At 37.2% G+C, this 17,884-nt stretch overlaps 1 long non-coding RNA gene across 1 annotated transcript; it reads right to left on the reverse strand.

The window, feature by feature from the left end:
* Window positions 1-8,548: 8,548 nt before the first annotated feature.
* Window positions 8,549-9,077, reverse strand: LOC137034630 (uncharacterized). Its single transcript, XR_010896962.1, has 4 exons — window positions 9,030-9,077; window positions 8,844-8,873; window positions 8,681-8,769; window positions 8,549-8,595 (listed from the first exon to the last, which is right to left on the reverse strand). It is a non-coding gene; the product is annotated as an uncharacterized lncRNA (long non-coding RNA).
* Between the last annotated feature and the right edge of the window lie 8,807 nt (window positions 9,078-17,884).

The following is a 17,884-nucleotide window of genomic DNA, read 5'->3' on the forward strand; positions in this document are numbered from 1 at the left end:
TCCGTGTTTAGTGTTATTAAACTCATCGCGGAGATCCGCGCTGAAACCGAGCATATGCGCGCTCTGCCTGTATATCATAAAAACAATCGTATTTTTCATGTGTTCGTATTCAAACTCCAGTTCTGACCGCATCGCGAGCAAAATACAAACACACGTGCTGTGCTGAGGGAAACAGCCTACGGCTCGCGTGTTTGAACGCAGCTAGAGCAGGCAGAGGTGAATGAGCAGCACTTGTGTTATTTGAATTCTCCGCTGTAATGCGATCTCACGCGAACATATTTTCCATTTGTGCTGGTAGATTACAGCAAAACAATCCACTTCCGAGAGAAGTGATGCTTCCTCATGCATACTACAGCGCAGTGATTGGATTAAATGAGCTTTATGTCATGAATATATATGTCGAGATTCGCTCGAAACTGTCTACGTCAGCATGTTCGACCATGCCCATACTTGGGCCGAAAGTACACATTTACGTCAGATTTTGTGACGTTGCTCCGACTCAGCTTTTCAAACAGGAAGACAGAAATCGCTATGAAAAATGCAAAAATAACTATTTTTCACTCATGAATAACATTGAGTACCTTTAGTGTTTTCAATGATGTGCAGCCTATACATATCTGTTTACATCTCAAAAAAAAGTGTTTTGGGGTTTCATGACCCTTTAAGAATAATAAAATCAGCCTACGTTATAGTTTAATGTTAAAGATATTAATATTACTAAAGTGAGTGAGTCTTATGTTTATTTTTATGTTTGTATGAAGGCTAAATACAAATAAAAGCTGAACAAATTTATTTGTACTGTTTTTATTTCTAAAATCCTATATAGTTTTATAGGAAGAGATTTCATAGATTTGGCAAATTCATTTTTCAGACGTTTGTAGGTACAGACATCCGTTGTGGCCGTTCTTGGCAGTTTTTCTGAGGCTATTATATAGTTCATATCGATATCGGAATTATATTGTATCGACCGAAATTAAGAATTATTTCGTGATATAAATTTTGGCCATATCGTCCAGCCCTAAGACAGAGGTGTAACTTACCTTGTCCAGTTGATCATGCAGCTCTGTGTCATCAACCTCTGTTATGTCCACTGGGGGAGCAGGGAGCCCTGACAGTTGTGCATACAGCCGTCTGGACAGCACACGGGGTCCCATCCCACCATGCACAAGGCAGACAGAGAACATCATGCCCAAGACTTTGTAAGTTCCCCTGGACAAGCCTAGAACAATTGGCATGAAAAGACTTTAAAATCCTTAATTGCAAGACAGAAAAAATAGAGTTTGTGGTAACTAACTTAAAGGAACCATATATGTAAGATTGTAGCCAAAATTGGTACTGCAATCATTTTCAAATTACTGTAGAGCGGTGTATCCCCCCCTCGACTCGAGGTTGCCAGATAGGCTGCAGGATCCAGCAGGAACGTTTGTAGCTGCAGCTGTGGCAACTAGAGCAGAGCTGGCAACCCAGATGCTGAAACACTACTGACTTCGTGATTGGTAGATAGGTGGAGCATCAGGCCAAAACACATGACAACATCAACATCAGTTGAGGACTGCAACTTTTAATTGACAATATCCTGGCCGGACTACGGTTGTCAGTGATATAAGTATTTGAAATGAACATGATTTCTTAATGTCTAGTGACACATCAGGGCCATTTTATGATTAATTGAAATAGATTTCTTACATACAGCTCCTTTAAGCTTTGAAATCTCTGAATTGTCCCCCATTAAAAACATGTCCTATAATAGCAAGTTTGAATTAAATGTGGTAAAAGGCAATGCATTTTCTTTTATGTTTAGATTGATATAAAGCTATTTACATGAAAACTTTTTTTTACCCAGCAATTTATTATGCAGTGCACTCCACAATTACATGTACAGGCAATTGGCAGCATGCAGAAGCGTATATATATGGACTCTCTGTGTGCTGGCAATTGCCTGTACATGTAATTGTGGAGTGTGACAATCACATGTGATGTGATTGTGTATTATACTTATATATAAAAAAAAAAAAATATAAACTAAAAATTATACTTATTTATTAAACAGATGTACCTACCAAGAGAATCAAGAGCAAGGCTCTTGCAGTTCTGGGGCCCCACAAAGTACTGTGACGCCAGGACTGCTTTCATGAGGAGCCTCATAAACTCCCGGTTAGGTCCACCATTATCGACTGAGCCCTCCCCAGTTCCACAAGTGTCAACAAACACCACATCCAACCGTTTTAATGGATTAAAGGCCCGCCTCCTGAAGGTCCTCATGGCACTTTCCAGAACATTGGACCTTACCACATTTACACAATTGGACGTGGGTCCAGGCTCAGCCAGTTCAGCCGCTGATTGTAGATCTAACAACAATCCCCTCAAGTCATGACTGGAAAACAAAGTAATCACAGCAATGATATCCAAGCTGGCATACATATGCTAATACATACTAATTAACATACGGAATGTTGTTGGGGAAAAAGGCAATGCAACTGTTCTAATTAAAAGAGGTTTGTTATTCGAAAAATGTACAATAAAAATACTGCATTTTGGGGGGAGCCATCCCTGTCTGGTGATATAGCCATATTATCAGCATCTTAAATACGTAAATCAAACTCAACCTTTTTACAAATATAAAAATGCCTGACAGCTATGCACATTTAAATTTGCATCAGGCCAGAGATATAGCCATAAACTTCTACAAACACTCAAGCTTTTGGCTTCATAAAACACCATACAGTGGAAAAGAATGCATAAGTGAAAATTGGCACTACTAATAAACACATAGAATACGTAGAGAGAGGGCATTCAATTATGGTTATGTTAATAAAAAAATAAAAACGTTACCTAGTATCAGTGGCTGTTGTGCTGGTGGATGCAGACATAACATAGTTGGCTGTGGAGGTTTGAAGAAGCCCAGAGGGAACTGTTGAGGCGGGAGGAACTGCAGCTGTTGCTTCTGCTGAGATGACACCAGCAGGTGTTACATCGTCATAAGACTCCTGTTTAAAGCAAAATGAAAGCATTGGCTTACTCTAAAGCAGTAGTTAAAAACTGTGTGTGAGAGAAAACGTGATTGAGCTGTGTAGAGAGAACTGAATGGATGCCTGTTTTTCACTATTATTCACTGTTGCAGCATCATTATTTAAAGTGATAATGTAATAAAGTCACCATTTTGTGCTTACTTTATATTATAGACCTGTAGACTAGGGCTTCATTTAAGCAACTCATAGTTTCATCAAACTGTAAACGGTATATAAATATGCACTATGTAAATTAGAGTGCATTACACAAACACTACTTAAAATTAATGTTACTTCAACTTTAGCAATTTCACGTTTGGAAAAAAAACTAAAACAGGCGCACAGACTAATATATTTATTACCCTTTTGTGCTAAACAGAAGTTGAAAAACCATCTTTGAACAGTGCATGTTTAATCTGTTTTTAATGTTGTAAGGCCATGCAAGAGAGCTTTTGCTCATCTTGTATTCTTTATCTGAAAGTATTCTCTCTTTTATGTCTACAATGCAAATTCTAAAAGTTTACAAAAGGCATTCCTAAAAGACTTCAACATGTCTAAATCAATTACAACATTTATTAGTTAAAGCAGATTAAAGGGTACTATGCGGTTATCTGGACCACACAGTGACGGGTAGGTTTAGGGGCGGGGTTAGGGGTAGGTCATCTATCAGGTGTGATCCGGATAACCGTATAGTACTGATTAAAGTTGTGGGTGTTGGCTATTTTAAAAGTTAATGTTAAAGGGGTCATTACCTGGCTTTTGTAATTTTTTTATATTGTTGTCTGAGGTCAACTTATGACGTTCGCTTGGTTTCAACATTCAAAAATGTCAAAATGGCTATTCTCTACCCTGGTTTTGAGCCTAGCTCCTCAAACACTTTTAATGGGCGTGCCGCATTCAAGATTTGCAGGTAAACGCCCACTGCTATGATTGGATAACAGTTTTGCATATTATAATGAGTTTCATGTAATGCGTGAATTGGTGGGCAGGGCTATACAGGCAGTGTTGAAGTAGGTGTTAATCTTCTGCGGAGGAGGAGGGGTTTGACATTCTTGCTTTGACCTCATAGATCCCCACTGTGAAAAACCTGTCATTTGCTGTGCCTGGTGTCAATAAAAGCTTTTATTGGACTAACAAGGAACGTTTTCAGTTCTCAAATGTATAGGATATTCTTATAGTACTATGACATATTAAATGTCAAAAGCTCAAGGAAAAGTTTATTTCTCAGTTTATCACCCCTTTAAATAATCACAGTTTGCAGTCCAAAAAGAAACAAATGTAGAAATTACCTGTTCAGGTCCAACCCATTGAACAAAAAAGGTAGTTGATTGGGTGATGTAGTCTGCTATACTACCAGTTGATGAGGTTCTTATGGCCAAATCTGGATTATGCGATCTCAGGCAGAGAAATTCAGTTGCAGACCCTACAGCTCCTGCATAGCATATAAGATTCTAGGAAAGGAGGACAAGCAGCAATTGAAAACTTAAAAATCATAAAACTCACAACAATACAGATGCATATATGGCTGGTACGTCTTTTCTTTTTACTTGTATGTTGTTGTGCAGCTGAAAATCTCTGCGTGTTCGAGAGCCGTCAGGGTAATGGAATTGGAAGGTGATTCCACCCTCTGAAGGGAAACTTGCAGCTAGTTCCCTCCTCTCACTGATAACCTGTGTAACAACAGTCTTTTATTATTTACTTCAGTGAAATTCTTTACATACAAAACAAATACAAGCTTACTTTCTTGTTCTAATGTAATGGCACATTATAAAATAATTTTTCAATTAATCAAATAAATGGACACTCTGTTCACTGCTCATCCCAAAACAACATTATCTTTTTATTTGTAGCCTCAATTATCATGGGATAGAGGGAATGGTTTATTTTTGTCACACCTACTCCATCCCTCGCTCATAGCAGACGGTTCGAGAGGATTGTTTAGGGATATTCAACTCAATTCCAGAGTGGAAGCAAATGTTCTGGTTTTATTTTAAGACTACCATGACAAAGACATTTTTTTCTCTATGTATTAACTTGCACAGATTAATTGTTCACTACAAGACTTAGTAATGTGATCTTACAAAGTAACTAGGGTACATTTTTATTTCATAACGACTTTAAGAAATGCTGCTCATAGATCACAGTTGATTATCTGAACTTGCCTGTAGTCGTCTCTCCTCAATTCTTTCCCTTCTTCTCTCATTTTCCAGCTGTAAAATACATGTCATCACTGTGGTTAAATAACTTTGCCCAGGAACTTCTATTGTGTTGTTTTTTGGAACTGAATTTACCCTCTGTTGGTCAAAGAGCAATGACTCTTCATAGGCTGAATTTTGCTCTTGAATGAGTCGCCTCCTTTCCTCTATACTCTCCTGTTAAACAGTGATATAATTTGTATAAATGCAACATGGTGGCAAACAGACAACCAACCTCATAATACAACCATTTAAAGGAACAAAATATGATATGACACAAAATATGACTATAACATATTTAAACTGACTCTCAGTGTGTTATTGAATAACTGGTTAGTGCTCCATCAATCTATTCTATCCAGAAATGTAGTTGTAGATTATAGTTATATATTGAAGTGAAGTGAAATACATATTGCTAGCAAGATTATCTGCAGGATTACAATGCTATGCTTACCGTTTCACCACCAGCATGATGACCTTGTGGCAAAATGTAACTTTCATTGATGACCTTCACATGAACAGGCAGACAATCAGAAATCAAAAAACTATAATGTCTCCATTAAAAATACAGGTCAGAAAAAAGCATTTGGTATGGTAAAACCAGGGACACACCAAGTCAACTACCTTAGGTGAGATGTACAAAAAGAGAATATAGTTAATAAAAGTGCTATATACATAAAGATGACTTGACTTATTTAACAATATAGATTGTTTTAAAACAGATTTACAGTGATAGGAAACTGGGGGGGGGGGGGGGGAGTTAAAGCTCTAGGAGGGGTTTGAGTCAGAAAATTTAGGGTCAGAAGAAGCAGAATAATAATAAGTTTAAATAGGATTTCAGTAAGTTGACTCTCTCAAGCCAACTTACAGTAACAGATTGTTTAGGCTTTACAGCAGCTCTAAAATAAAGTTATTGTCCAGCTAAAGTTAGTTTTGATTGATTCACTTCTGTTGTAAAAATCATTAGTTATTACTGTATAATACTCTGATGTAGTTGCAAAATTCACAAGGTACTTTGGTTCAAGTTTAATATGTATAATAAAATGTACAGGGGAAATGCCTTCCTCCTCCTCAGGCTCCACCTGCACACTTTCTAGTCCTTCCTCCTCCTCAGGATCCACCTGCACACTTTCTAGTCCTTCCTCCTCAGGATCCACCTGCACACTTTCTAGTCCTTCCTCCTCCTCAGGCTCCACCTGCACACTTTCTAGTCCTTCCTCCTCCTCAGGCTCCACCTGCACACTTTCTAGTCCTTCCTCCTCAGATGCAAAGACAACAACCTTAGGTGAAGTGCACAAAGAGTAAATAGTTAATACTGTATGATGTAGTTGCAAATTTCTCAAAATACTTTGGATCACGTTTAATATTTATAAAACTTACAGGGAAAATGTCATCCTCCTCCTCAGACACATTGTCACCAACCTTAGGTGAGGTGCACACAAGAGTAAATAGTTAATACTGTATTGATGGACTCTTTTTGGGTGGGTTGCCAATGTATTAGATTTCTCTGACAAATAAAATAGGTAAGCTATAGATCCTCTAGTGAGAAGAAGTTCTTGAAGGTAACAGTTCTTCAGCAGCGCTTAGTGTCAATTTTAAACCGTAGTTATGTGTGTGGGACAGAGCTTTATTGCAGATACAGACGGAAGATATGGCACTGCTAAAATCTCCCACTGGAGATTTCTGCAATACATGAGATAGTTGATACTAAACAGGAACATACCAGAGACATGAGATATGAGTTCTAATCCCGGCTCTGATAATCTGAAATCCCTAATCTAAATGCTTTAGGTTTAAGATATATACAATCATTCAGTATGATGTAGTTGCAAAATTGACCAAGTAATTTCATATGTACAAAACTTACAGGTATAATGTCTTCCTCCTCCTCAGGATCCACCTGCAGATTTTCTTTTTCTTCAGACCCCTCAGATGAAATGTCACCAACCTTAAGTGAAATATACATCAACATAAGGAAGAAAGCATTTGCTCTCACATCATGATATCCGTTAAGGCACAAAAATGGCTTACTGATGTATTTGAAGAGACGCTGTCCTCAGACAATTCCAGGGGCTTCTATTTAACAAAGACAACATGTTTTTTACAACTAAAAGTATCTGTGGTCGCCATTATAGCACAACATTTCATATTGGTGAATGTGTAGACATTATTGGTAGCCTGGTAAAACCCAGGCAAACTTCCAGCAAATTTAGATTTGCTCTGCAAGTAGTCTGGCAAAGAGCTCATTCAAGCCCATTTCTAATCCGTCGAAATCGCGGCACCAATCATAAACGTTGGGGCGGGCTTTACGCAATGACAATCACTCTGATTGGTTTTAGGTCTATCCAATTGCACCCAGAGGCATTTGAGCGACGTCCGTTGGTGACGCCCCTTTGGAAATTTGTTATTAATGGAGCTTTGCCAGACCATAACTCAGTTACTACTGAGAATGGTCTGGTTTTAACCAGGTTACATTATTGGTGTATTTTATTACATTTTATTACAATTAAAATATTTACTATTTTCATTGCAAGGTGTGCTTTAGAATCTTGCTTGTTTATTAAAGTCGACATGAAATCAAAAATGACCCAGTTTAGTATGTAAGTGCATATTACTAGTCTTGTGTAAGTTAATCCTTGCAAGTTAATACACAGAAAAAATGTTTTGCCGTGGTAATCTTTAATCAAAATCTGAAAAGTTACTTCCGGTCTGGAATGGCATTCCTTTTCTAATGACGTTGGTTTGACGGCTTGGGTTGAAAACGCTTAACCACTCCTCAGACCGCTTGTCTGCTATGAGCAGAGATGGAGAGTAGGAGCGCTAGAGTAAAATCCTCTGTTCAATATTCCCTTTCACTGGAAAATACGTCACAGCACTGGAGAAAAAAACGCAACTTCCAGTTCACAGGGACTTTAAACTAATGCTAGTAAATGGTCATTAAATCATACTTGTAAAATAAATGTATATGAATACAATACAGAAAATAAACTCGTTCTGTAAGTAAATTGGCTAACACTAACGTTTTGAAATCAAGTGTTCCAGTGGGTGTACTGATAAAGTAAAAAACATGAACAAATGTTTCACATCTGCTTGTTGTAAGGGTAACTGTACTTTACATATACACTTGTAGGATACAGATGTAGGATAAAAAAAGCATGCTTGATAACAACTACTTACCTTTGGCCTTATGTAAAGAGCGGACCGGCCCAGCTCTTTACGAATGGACACTGAGGATAAAGTGTTTGAACTGAGAGCCAACACACGTCTGAATCGGTCAACTCGACAGAAGTCAAAGTCTCTATGATTCAGTCCAGGAAAAGTCTTCCAGAGCAGATCTTTTAGGTCTGCCTCAGGCATGTCACAAGCAATGTCTATCCTTTTCATTTCTGTGGCTGAAAAATGGTAATGCCTGTTAATAAAGCATCCCACAGTCTTACAAATAAAATATTTTGTGAATATCAAATTATGTTAATTTACCAAAATTGCTATTAAATGTCGCCATACTGTGGTCAAGCAACAAAGCCACACGAATTTTAAAAGCTGGACAACGATCATTTGTTGCTTTCCTATGAAACAAAACATATCATTAAGAAAGCAATACAATTTAATGTACAGAGGCTGTCAATTTCTTTCATATTACCCTCCATTTGCATCGCCTTGAGCAGATGATCTTAAAAAGAAGCAAAAATGCGTTATTTGGTATAAGTAAAAAAACATTCTGCCTATACATAAAATGTACTGTAGCAGCCTTGATCTAGTAAGCTAATTAAATGTTACTACAGTAAGTGTTGAATAGGCAACTTTACTCTGGTGCAGTTATACACACCTGTTGCTGCATAGATTAACATGCTCTTGAAGCCTATGCAGGGGCACCTCACAGCAACAAATATTACACCTTTCCATTACAACATTCTGAAAACACAGAACAGATCACATTTCAAATAATTGTATTTGTACAAAAAGGAAAAAAAAAAAAAAAAAAAGATAACTATATTATTAGCTTTAATTTGTGATGTTATACAAAGTGATTCATTATTTCACTCTAAAAAAAATTTTTTTTATAAAATAAACTTTATTACAGTTACCTCTGCCGTATCTTCCTGACGTACAAGAGGAATGCTGTTTTGAATTGGTACAATATAAGCAACCGCTTTGTTTAGGCCACTTTCCAGTCTAAGATATGGGATACTGTACCCTTCTGGTGGCATTGGTATGTCAACCAATTGACGACCCCTGGCTGTACGCATTATTTTAAATGGACCTGCTCGCTTTAATGCAGGGAACACCTCTCCAATTTTTTTGGTAAAATCTGCAAAGGATCCGTTCATATCCTCAAATCTGACTTTTTTTTTCCCAAGACCACTTAATTTTAAAATACTGTTTTCCTCTGGTGTGGGTAAATTATTGCATGATGGACTTGCCATGCAATAGAATTCATGCTCCCATGCAGAAGGGCCTAACCTGTGACGAGCTCTTGAGGACCTTATATTTACATATGGTTGAAAGAGTCTACTAAGGGCTGGCCCAGTGTGCATGTTTACAGGTGTGCCAGTGTGTAATAGAGATGCTGACTGGAGAGCGGATGCTGTATGCACAGTAGAGGGGCTGAAGAGAGAGGGTGTGCAAAGGTTTGAAGAGCAGGACATGGGAGATGAGGATGATGTTAAACATCTGCTTGTTGCTGGTGTGGAAGCCAGTGGTTGTGCAGTAGATGGCACTTGAGACAAAGATGTAGAGGGAGGGTTTAGCAGCAAATTATTGGCCATTTCTAGGAACCTAGCTGCTTGTTCCAATCGTGTGTTACTGCTGAAATGGGGAAAAATATACAAATAAAAGGTATGGAATAAGATCACATGTACAGCACAGTAATTACCTTAAATTGTGTTAAATGGGTGATGAACTGAGAAATTGATTTATAAGAAAATCCTGAAAATTTCAGAACTGAAAACACTCCTTGTTAGTCAAATAAAAGCTTTTACTGACAGCAAGCACAGAGAAGGACAAGTTTTCCAAAGTGGGGATGTATGACGTCAAAGGGCATCAAACACAGCAGAAGATGATCAACGCCTACTGCCTGTTTAGCCCCGCCCACTGATTCGAGCATTACATGAATCTCATAAGCAAAACTGTTATCCAATCATAGCAGTGGGCGTTTACCTGCAAATATTGAATGTGGCACGCCCATTAAAAGCGTTTCAGGAGCTAGGCCCAAAACCAGGGTAGAAAATAGCCTATTACTTATTCATTTTGACGTTTTTGAATGTAAAAACCAAGCAAACGTCATAAGTGGACTACAGACCACCCACAATATTTTTTATTTTAAAAAGCCAGTTCATGACCCCTTTAAGTTTAAACACCAACAAGCTGAAAAAAAAAAAAAAAAAAGTAATTCAGAGTCAGCAGATCTCGTTTAAAGCATTTACTTTCTAATTGTGATCATTTAAACAATTAAAGGAAGTGTACGTTTTTTTGGTTCGTTGTTTATCACTTTAATGTTTATGGTTTAAATATTTCATTCGAGCAAATAAACCACATGATAGATCAAAACAATATTTAAGCAGAAAAGGCCTCGTCGCCTATAGTGCTGAAAGTTGCAGTAGGCCTATCGCCTATGTCACCAGTAATGTGTCACGAAAAGTGACGTTAAATATCGCAAGTACAGTATTTTGGCACGGCATTGTGTATGGTTAATTATTTTATTTGATAACATGCGATAACAATTATTTCCTATCAGTGATTCATTTTCTTACTGAAAAATAAATTGACCATGACCCTGAATAAACGTTAATGCTGTCTTATTTAGCCACAAACAAAAATGAGATATAGATTTTGTAAAACCAAACTAAAAGAAAGGCCGTTAGCCTATGTAGGCCTACATTCAAGATGCTGTTGTTCACTAATGATTGTTAACAAAATCAACGTACGTTTTATTATATATCTCAATGGCTTGACAAAAAGTATCATCTAGCAAGAAATTAACAGTTTAATTGATTATATCTCAATAGCTACACAATAGCCGCAATAATAGTCCATTACTGATATTTGAAATAAAAGTCAAATACCTTGAATCTTCAGCTGCCATTCTTGAGCTTCTTAACGTCTGCCCACCAGATTTTAAACTGTGCGGGAACAGGAAGCGTTGCAATTCAATTGGCGGGCTGTATAGAGATGACCTTAAGGAACGTTACGGGCGCGGCGGGTATAAAGTCAAGATCAATCGATAGAAGGCCTATATATTCGCTGCATATTGATTACCACTTAAATCATTTTAAAAATAAGTATTTAGTTATGCAAGTAGTTAAGAAAATAAATGGTTCAAGGTTAGAAAAGATGCACTCAAAATTACCTCTAAAAATAACTTAAATATTACTTCTTTGAAATTGTAACTTTACTAATTGTGTACATTGCTGTGGCTAATAAGAGGCTACTGTAAGGTAGAGGGAGTACGCTATTGACAAAGTATTTTATCTTATCCTCTAGGGTCGTCCTTCCTAGCTCGGAGTTTTAGCTAAAAACCTTCACAAAACTATGAACTCTTAGGTTTAGGCTGGGGTTGAAAGTCTTTTTTAGAGCGGTCTTTTTAATCGCACACATTTAATAATAATAATAATAAAAAAAAAAAAAAAAAAAAAAAAAACTGTAAAACACCACTTAGAAATCATTCATAAGTGTACATATTTAAAGAACATGCTAAAATACAAAATTATACAGAGATAAACTAAAATACTAAATTCATTTTATTTGAAAAGCAGCTGTAGGTCTACCATTCTAAATTATTTATCGATTACATTTAGCAATTTGACAAGATAAATTTTAAAAAGGTTAGAAAATGCCTTAAAGGCAAATAATTGCCCCTTGCCCAAATAAACTCATTTATGGTAGAATCACAGCCAGCAACTTGCAAAAAAATAATTTCTAGACAAGTGTTATAAATATAAAAACACTTACAAATTATTAGCCTACAATACAAATTTCTAAACATTTAAATATTAACGTGATAGTTTCACCAAATATTATTGCGTCTACTTGTACGGAAAGGGCTATATTACCCACCTTAATCTGGTAGAATATCTACCTTGTTTCAGCTTAACGCCCTTAATAAAATCATGGGCAAAATATTGAAGTTATCAGTGTTGACAGACTTCTAAAACCCTGCAGGTTTTATACCCTTGGTTATTATATAACATATTATATATATGTGTTATATATGTGTTATATAACACAACATTTTGATTAAAATAATATTAAGTAGAGGAACTGTGGGTGGAAGAATTTGCATTTATTTGTACAAAATGTAATGTAATTGTTCAAACTAGAGTCAATTTTTGTATCAAATTGTTAAGTAAATCTTTGGCCAAAAGGAAAGAAAAAAAAAATAAAAAATAAATAATTATATTATATTATATTATATACCTGTATATTTCACAAGTTTTCAGCCAAATAGTTCTGGGCTGATCTTAGGCACTGAATGTAAATGTCAATGCCAAAGACATCACTGCTCATGAAAGGGTCAATGGTTTGGCTCAAGTAAGCCTCAATTTCATCCTGTAGGGCAGGTGGCGCTTCTGGAACAAGGACTTCGTGTATAGCATCTGGAACTGCAACAGGCGCATCCCAGTCTATTCCAAATGTGTTTGAATCCTCCTAGAAAAACATTAACACATTAAACTTAAAGGGCTACTCCACTTTAAAAATGAAAATTCTGTCATCATATACTCGCCCTCATGTGGTTTCAAACCTGTATGAATTCTCTTATGCTGAACAGAAAGGAAGATATTTAGAAGAATGTCAGTAATCAGACAGTTTCTGGTCTGATTGACTTCCATATATATATATATGGAAGTCAATCAGACCAGAAACTGTCTGATTACTGACACATCTTCCTTTCTGTTCATCAGAAGAAAGAAATTCATACAGGTTTGAAACATGAGGGCGAGTATTTGATAGATTTTTCATTTTAAAGTGGAGTATCCCTTTAAGAACACCATTAAGACTTGTTCAGTAACATGTTGGTAGACATTAATTTATATACTGTATAAAATTAAATATAATTATTGTAATTATATAAAAAGCAGAGATATTTTAAAAGCCTTTTAAAATAAGCTTACAGTGTTCTGAATTTGCTGGGGACCCAGAACTTGGCCGGCTAACCACAGCTGGTTCGGTGACCTGTTCCCTTCAGTGGAAAGGGAATGGTTGTCCCATGTCCCCATAAATAGCTGAAGATGATGGTTCAGCCTTGGTAGCATCACGTAGTGAAGGCAGATCAAATGAAGGTCCTGGTCAGGATCCAACTGCAAAAGTTCCTCGAGATGTCTGAAGGCGGCATAATAGTTACAAAGTACGCAGCACCACACATCACGCCAAAGCCGTTCAATTCGCTGGTTATGCACACTTTTTCCAGTGATGAAGCTGTTACGTTCTAGAGAAACAAAAAGGAGTGTAAATTAAAACAGAAAAATAATATTTTCAGAGATAACGGATTTAGCACAGCTCTTGCACTGGAAAGAAACATCTTTAATTTTACATTACATTTTGCAATACACTTTATATATATCATATATTGCAATCAGTTGGATTGAGGTTAACTACCAGATCCTCTTTCTGGATGCTCCAACATAAACCTGGCCACCTCCACATTTTCGCCACCTTTATCACTTCTCACTCTGTGAGGTAGACCATGTTCATGGACGGCTCCAAGAAAGCAATCTAGAACAGTTGCCGCCCTATTATTGTCATTTGCCCTTAGGTACATGATCTTCCTGCTGAAGCCGTCAATGCCACCATGGACAACAATTCTCCACCTAACAGGCACAGACACAAGAAAACTACATTAAGGGCCAATGTTATGTACACATTCAGTGTTTGATGACAATGCTTACCGAACAAGTTTGTGGTTGCCATCAATGTGCCACAAAGACAAAGGACCTGGCACAGAATATCGCCGCCTTTGTGTAATCTGCAGGTCCAGGCCTCGCAACACTGTCCCCACAGGATCAACCTGCCTCATTGTCTCCATTATCCGATTACGAGTAACCCTTGAAACATTCAGAATAAGGTAATAATTAATGCTACAAACAATGTAAAAATTCATTTATAGGGGAATAAAAAAAAGAAAAAAAAAAAAAAGGGGCTATAAATAAGAAATCAAGCACTGAAACGCTCATTTAAAAAAAAAAAAAAAAAAAAAAGTTAGATAATTTTACTTGTCCTAATCAAAGAAATGATTACCAATAAGTAACACATCTTGTTATCATAACATCGGCAAGGGGTGGGACTATTAACTGTCCAATGGCATTCTAATCTGCAACTATTTCACGTTTCATCACGTCTCTGCAGAGCTGTAATGAGTTTTTCCAAATAATGGGCATTTTCTCAATATTGCTACCTGATTTGCTCGTGCCTTATTGAGGGGGGGGGTATTTTTTATGTGTGGGAGATTATTGATAGGTTTGTGCAGGGGCGCAACTGCACATTTGCTGAGGGGTATGCAAGATCATGGTTGGAATTCATAAGTAATAAAAGACAATCACAACTTCTGTTTCATGCCGACTATTACATCGGATTATCTACAAATATACAAACACTATCATAATAAAACATGCAAAAATACCTTATGCCTACGGATCTCAGGTGGCCATCAACAATCCTGTATCCACAGTTCGGGTACTGTCCAATGAAGTTCTGAATGACTTCTTTCAAGTTTTCCGAAGTGATGTCAGAGTATGTTTGTCGTACGGAAAGTTTGTACGCCTTCATCCACCTTCTAATGGTTGAATAGGATACTCCATACATTCTTGCGATTTCATGCACTTTAAAATGTTGTTCCAGTAAAAACTGCAGTTGTTCCTTCCCTACTACCATATTTTGTCCACGCTCTTCGAAGTGTAGGCCTACACCAACTTCTGGTGCCAAAAGCTCCAAACTGCGGTGTAAAAAGTGGAAAATCTCATCCTCTCTCGGCAATGAAACAACCGCAGCTAAACGATAAAGAACTTGAACAACACTTTCCAGCCGATAATATATATGATCCGTTTCTTGGGGTCTTTGCAGAAGTACAGTCCTTATCGAGTTTAATTGTTCATAGATGTGTTCCAAAAACTCACGGGAGACTGGCACGGGATGTCTGGGGGGGGGGGGGGGGGGGGGGGGGGGGGGGGGAGAAAGGCTATTAAATGTGTCAACTAAATTTAAGAAGTATGAACAAAAATTGTATTTTCTATAAAAGATTGAGTTAATAAAAAAGAATAGCTAAATTGTTATATAATAACCCACCCATCCATGGTGTAACGAGGCTGGACTCAGGCAGGGATCCAAATGGTCGTGGTCGTACAGGCAGGGTCAAGACAGGAGCAAACAGGAACAGCAAGGAACAGGCAGAGTCGTAGTCAGGATACAGGCGGTAGATCAGGACAGGCAGATATCACTCACAGGTCAGAATACCAGGCAAGGGTCAAAGGCAGGCAGCAACAGGTCAAAAACGGGTAACAGACAGGACCGGTAACAGACAGGCAAACAGGATAATAAACGCTCAGAATTGTACACCAGGGAAACAAGACCTCACCCTGAAGTGGCGTGTGAGTGAGTCTTAAATAGTCCAGATAATGAGCTACAGCTGGGTGTGAGTGATTACTGATTGGATGAGTGAGTTCAGGTGATTGTCAGGGAGGATTCTGGGAATTGGAGTCCGGGAATTGACAGGAATCGTGACACATGGCGTCCATGACTCAGCAAGGTTTATAAATTCAAAATCTGCTTGATCAGGGGCCGTATTCACAAAACATTTTATCTTACCACTAAGAGTTCTCCTAAATAGCAGTAAAAGTTTTTAGCTAAGAGTTTTCTCTTAAAACCTATTCACAAAGCTGCTGAGACCAACTTTACTAAGGAATAGACTGAAGTCTTAAGCTAAGAGTAAGGGCGGGGTTGACCTCGTTGCTATGGAGTAAACACACAGTGATTGGCTGATGGGGGAGGAGTCAGCGATTTAATTATAGAAATATTGTAGAATGAGGTGTCATGTTTCCACATTAAAATAAAGGTTTAAAACACAAATGTTGCCCGATTCAAATAAATATAATAAAATTAATAAAAATGTTGCCATAGTCAAAATAAAATGTTGCCATAAAAGTTTTAAAATGTAGGCTAATGTCACTAATTAAACTATACAGTTAATTGTCCACCTCTTGGATGTCTGCATCTCAAGAGAACGCAGAATTCAAGCGACAATTACGTTTTATAAAAGTTTGGGAGAAACACATTCAAACGGTCAACAGCTCGAGAGGAGGAATATACACAGATGGGAGCCGACTCGCCTATAGATACTTCGACAGTTTTCTGCTTCCCTCCTCCACCCCGTCCCTCACTCTTGGCTGGGGATATGAGGATAACTTTGGGTTTGGGCTAAATTCCAAGCTCGGAGCCCTCGATCCCATTGGACAGCACACCAAATATGCTTATATATATAGTATATATATATATATATATATATAAATTTTTTTTTTTTCAGAGTCTGTTCAATCATTTGTAAGTGTGAACTCATGAAAACCATTGCCACAGGTAATCAGACAATATTTATTTGTTAAAGATTTATTTTTGCCATCTTATTGTAGAATCAAATCTATAAAATCAAAATGTATTGCATTTATGAAGAAAAGGTTCAGCACCAAAGGCTCTATCGCTATTGCCTCATGGTGTTCAGTGTCTTTGGGTGGATTAGGACTGTTTGTGATTTGCTCTTAGTGACTTAGGAGTCCTCTTGACTACTCCTAACGTTTCACAGATTTAGGAGCTAGTTTTAGCACTAAAATGCTTTGTGAAATACTCTTAGAGCAAAAATTTAGGACTCCTAAAATTAGGACTGACACGCCCATTATTTTTAAGAGTTTCTCCTAAATTGGCAAGTTAGGAGCTATTTTTAGCCTTAAGATGTTTTGTGAATACCGCCCCTGATCTGGGCGGAGACTTTCCTGTTTTGTTTTTAGATTAGCCTCATTTAAATCGATTTCTCCACCACTGACCTGCACTCGAGGGAATCTCAAATTATTAAATATAATGGGCCTAGGTTAATATCAAACAGTGTATCATTTATATCAGCAACATATTTCGTTATATCGGCCAGCCCTAAAACTGCTCAACATAAGGCTAAAGCTTACAATATGGCTTTTTGTAAAGCTACTTTCTTACGATGTGAAATTAGTAGCCTAACTTCCTGTAACTTGATTCGTCTATATTCATCAAATCATTATTAATCACCCCCCCCCCCCATAATTAATATTTTAATTATTATCTGAATGTTACTATGATCATTTATGCATATATAGTCCTTGATTCCTTTACACATATGAAGACTTGTGTTAATAAATCTCTTTACACCTTACCATCTAACCTTGATTTATATCATATAAAGCATTATGAAAAACAATCTATGGCTATACATTTATTTTTGTGATTTAAAACTAATGTCTGCATTAAGTTATGTAGGCTACCAACTAAGGAATTGCACAAAATTCCCCAAAAGATCTAAACTGGAACTTACCTGCAGCACAGATAAACATACAAGTTATCAAGTCATTTGAAAGACAATTCTATGTTGTGTTAAAAAAAATAATAAAGATGTGATGGCTGTTGTCTGTTGTTTGTTTATTGACTTGGAGCTTAGGCTCTGCATGGTTATAGTCT

This window comes from Chanodichthys erythropterus, chromosome 13 (genome assembly GCF_024489055.1).
Source record: "Chanodichthys erythropterus isolate Z2021 chromosome 13, ASM2448905v1, whole genome shotgun sequence".
NCBI classification, from domain to species: Eukaryota; Metazoa; Chordata; class Actinopteri; order Cypriniformes; family Xenocyprididae; genus Chanodichthys; species Chanodichthys erythropterus.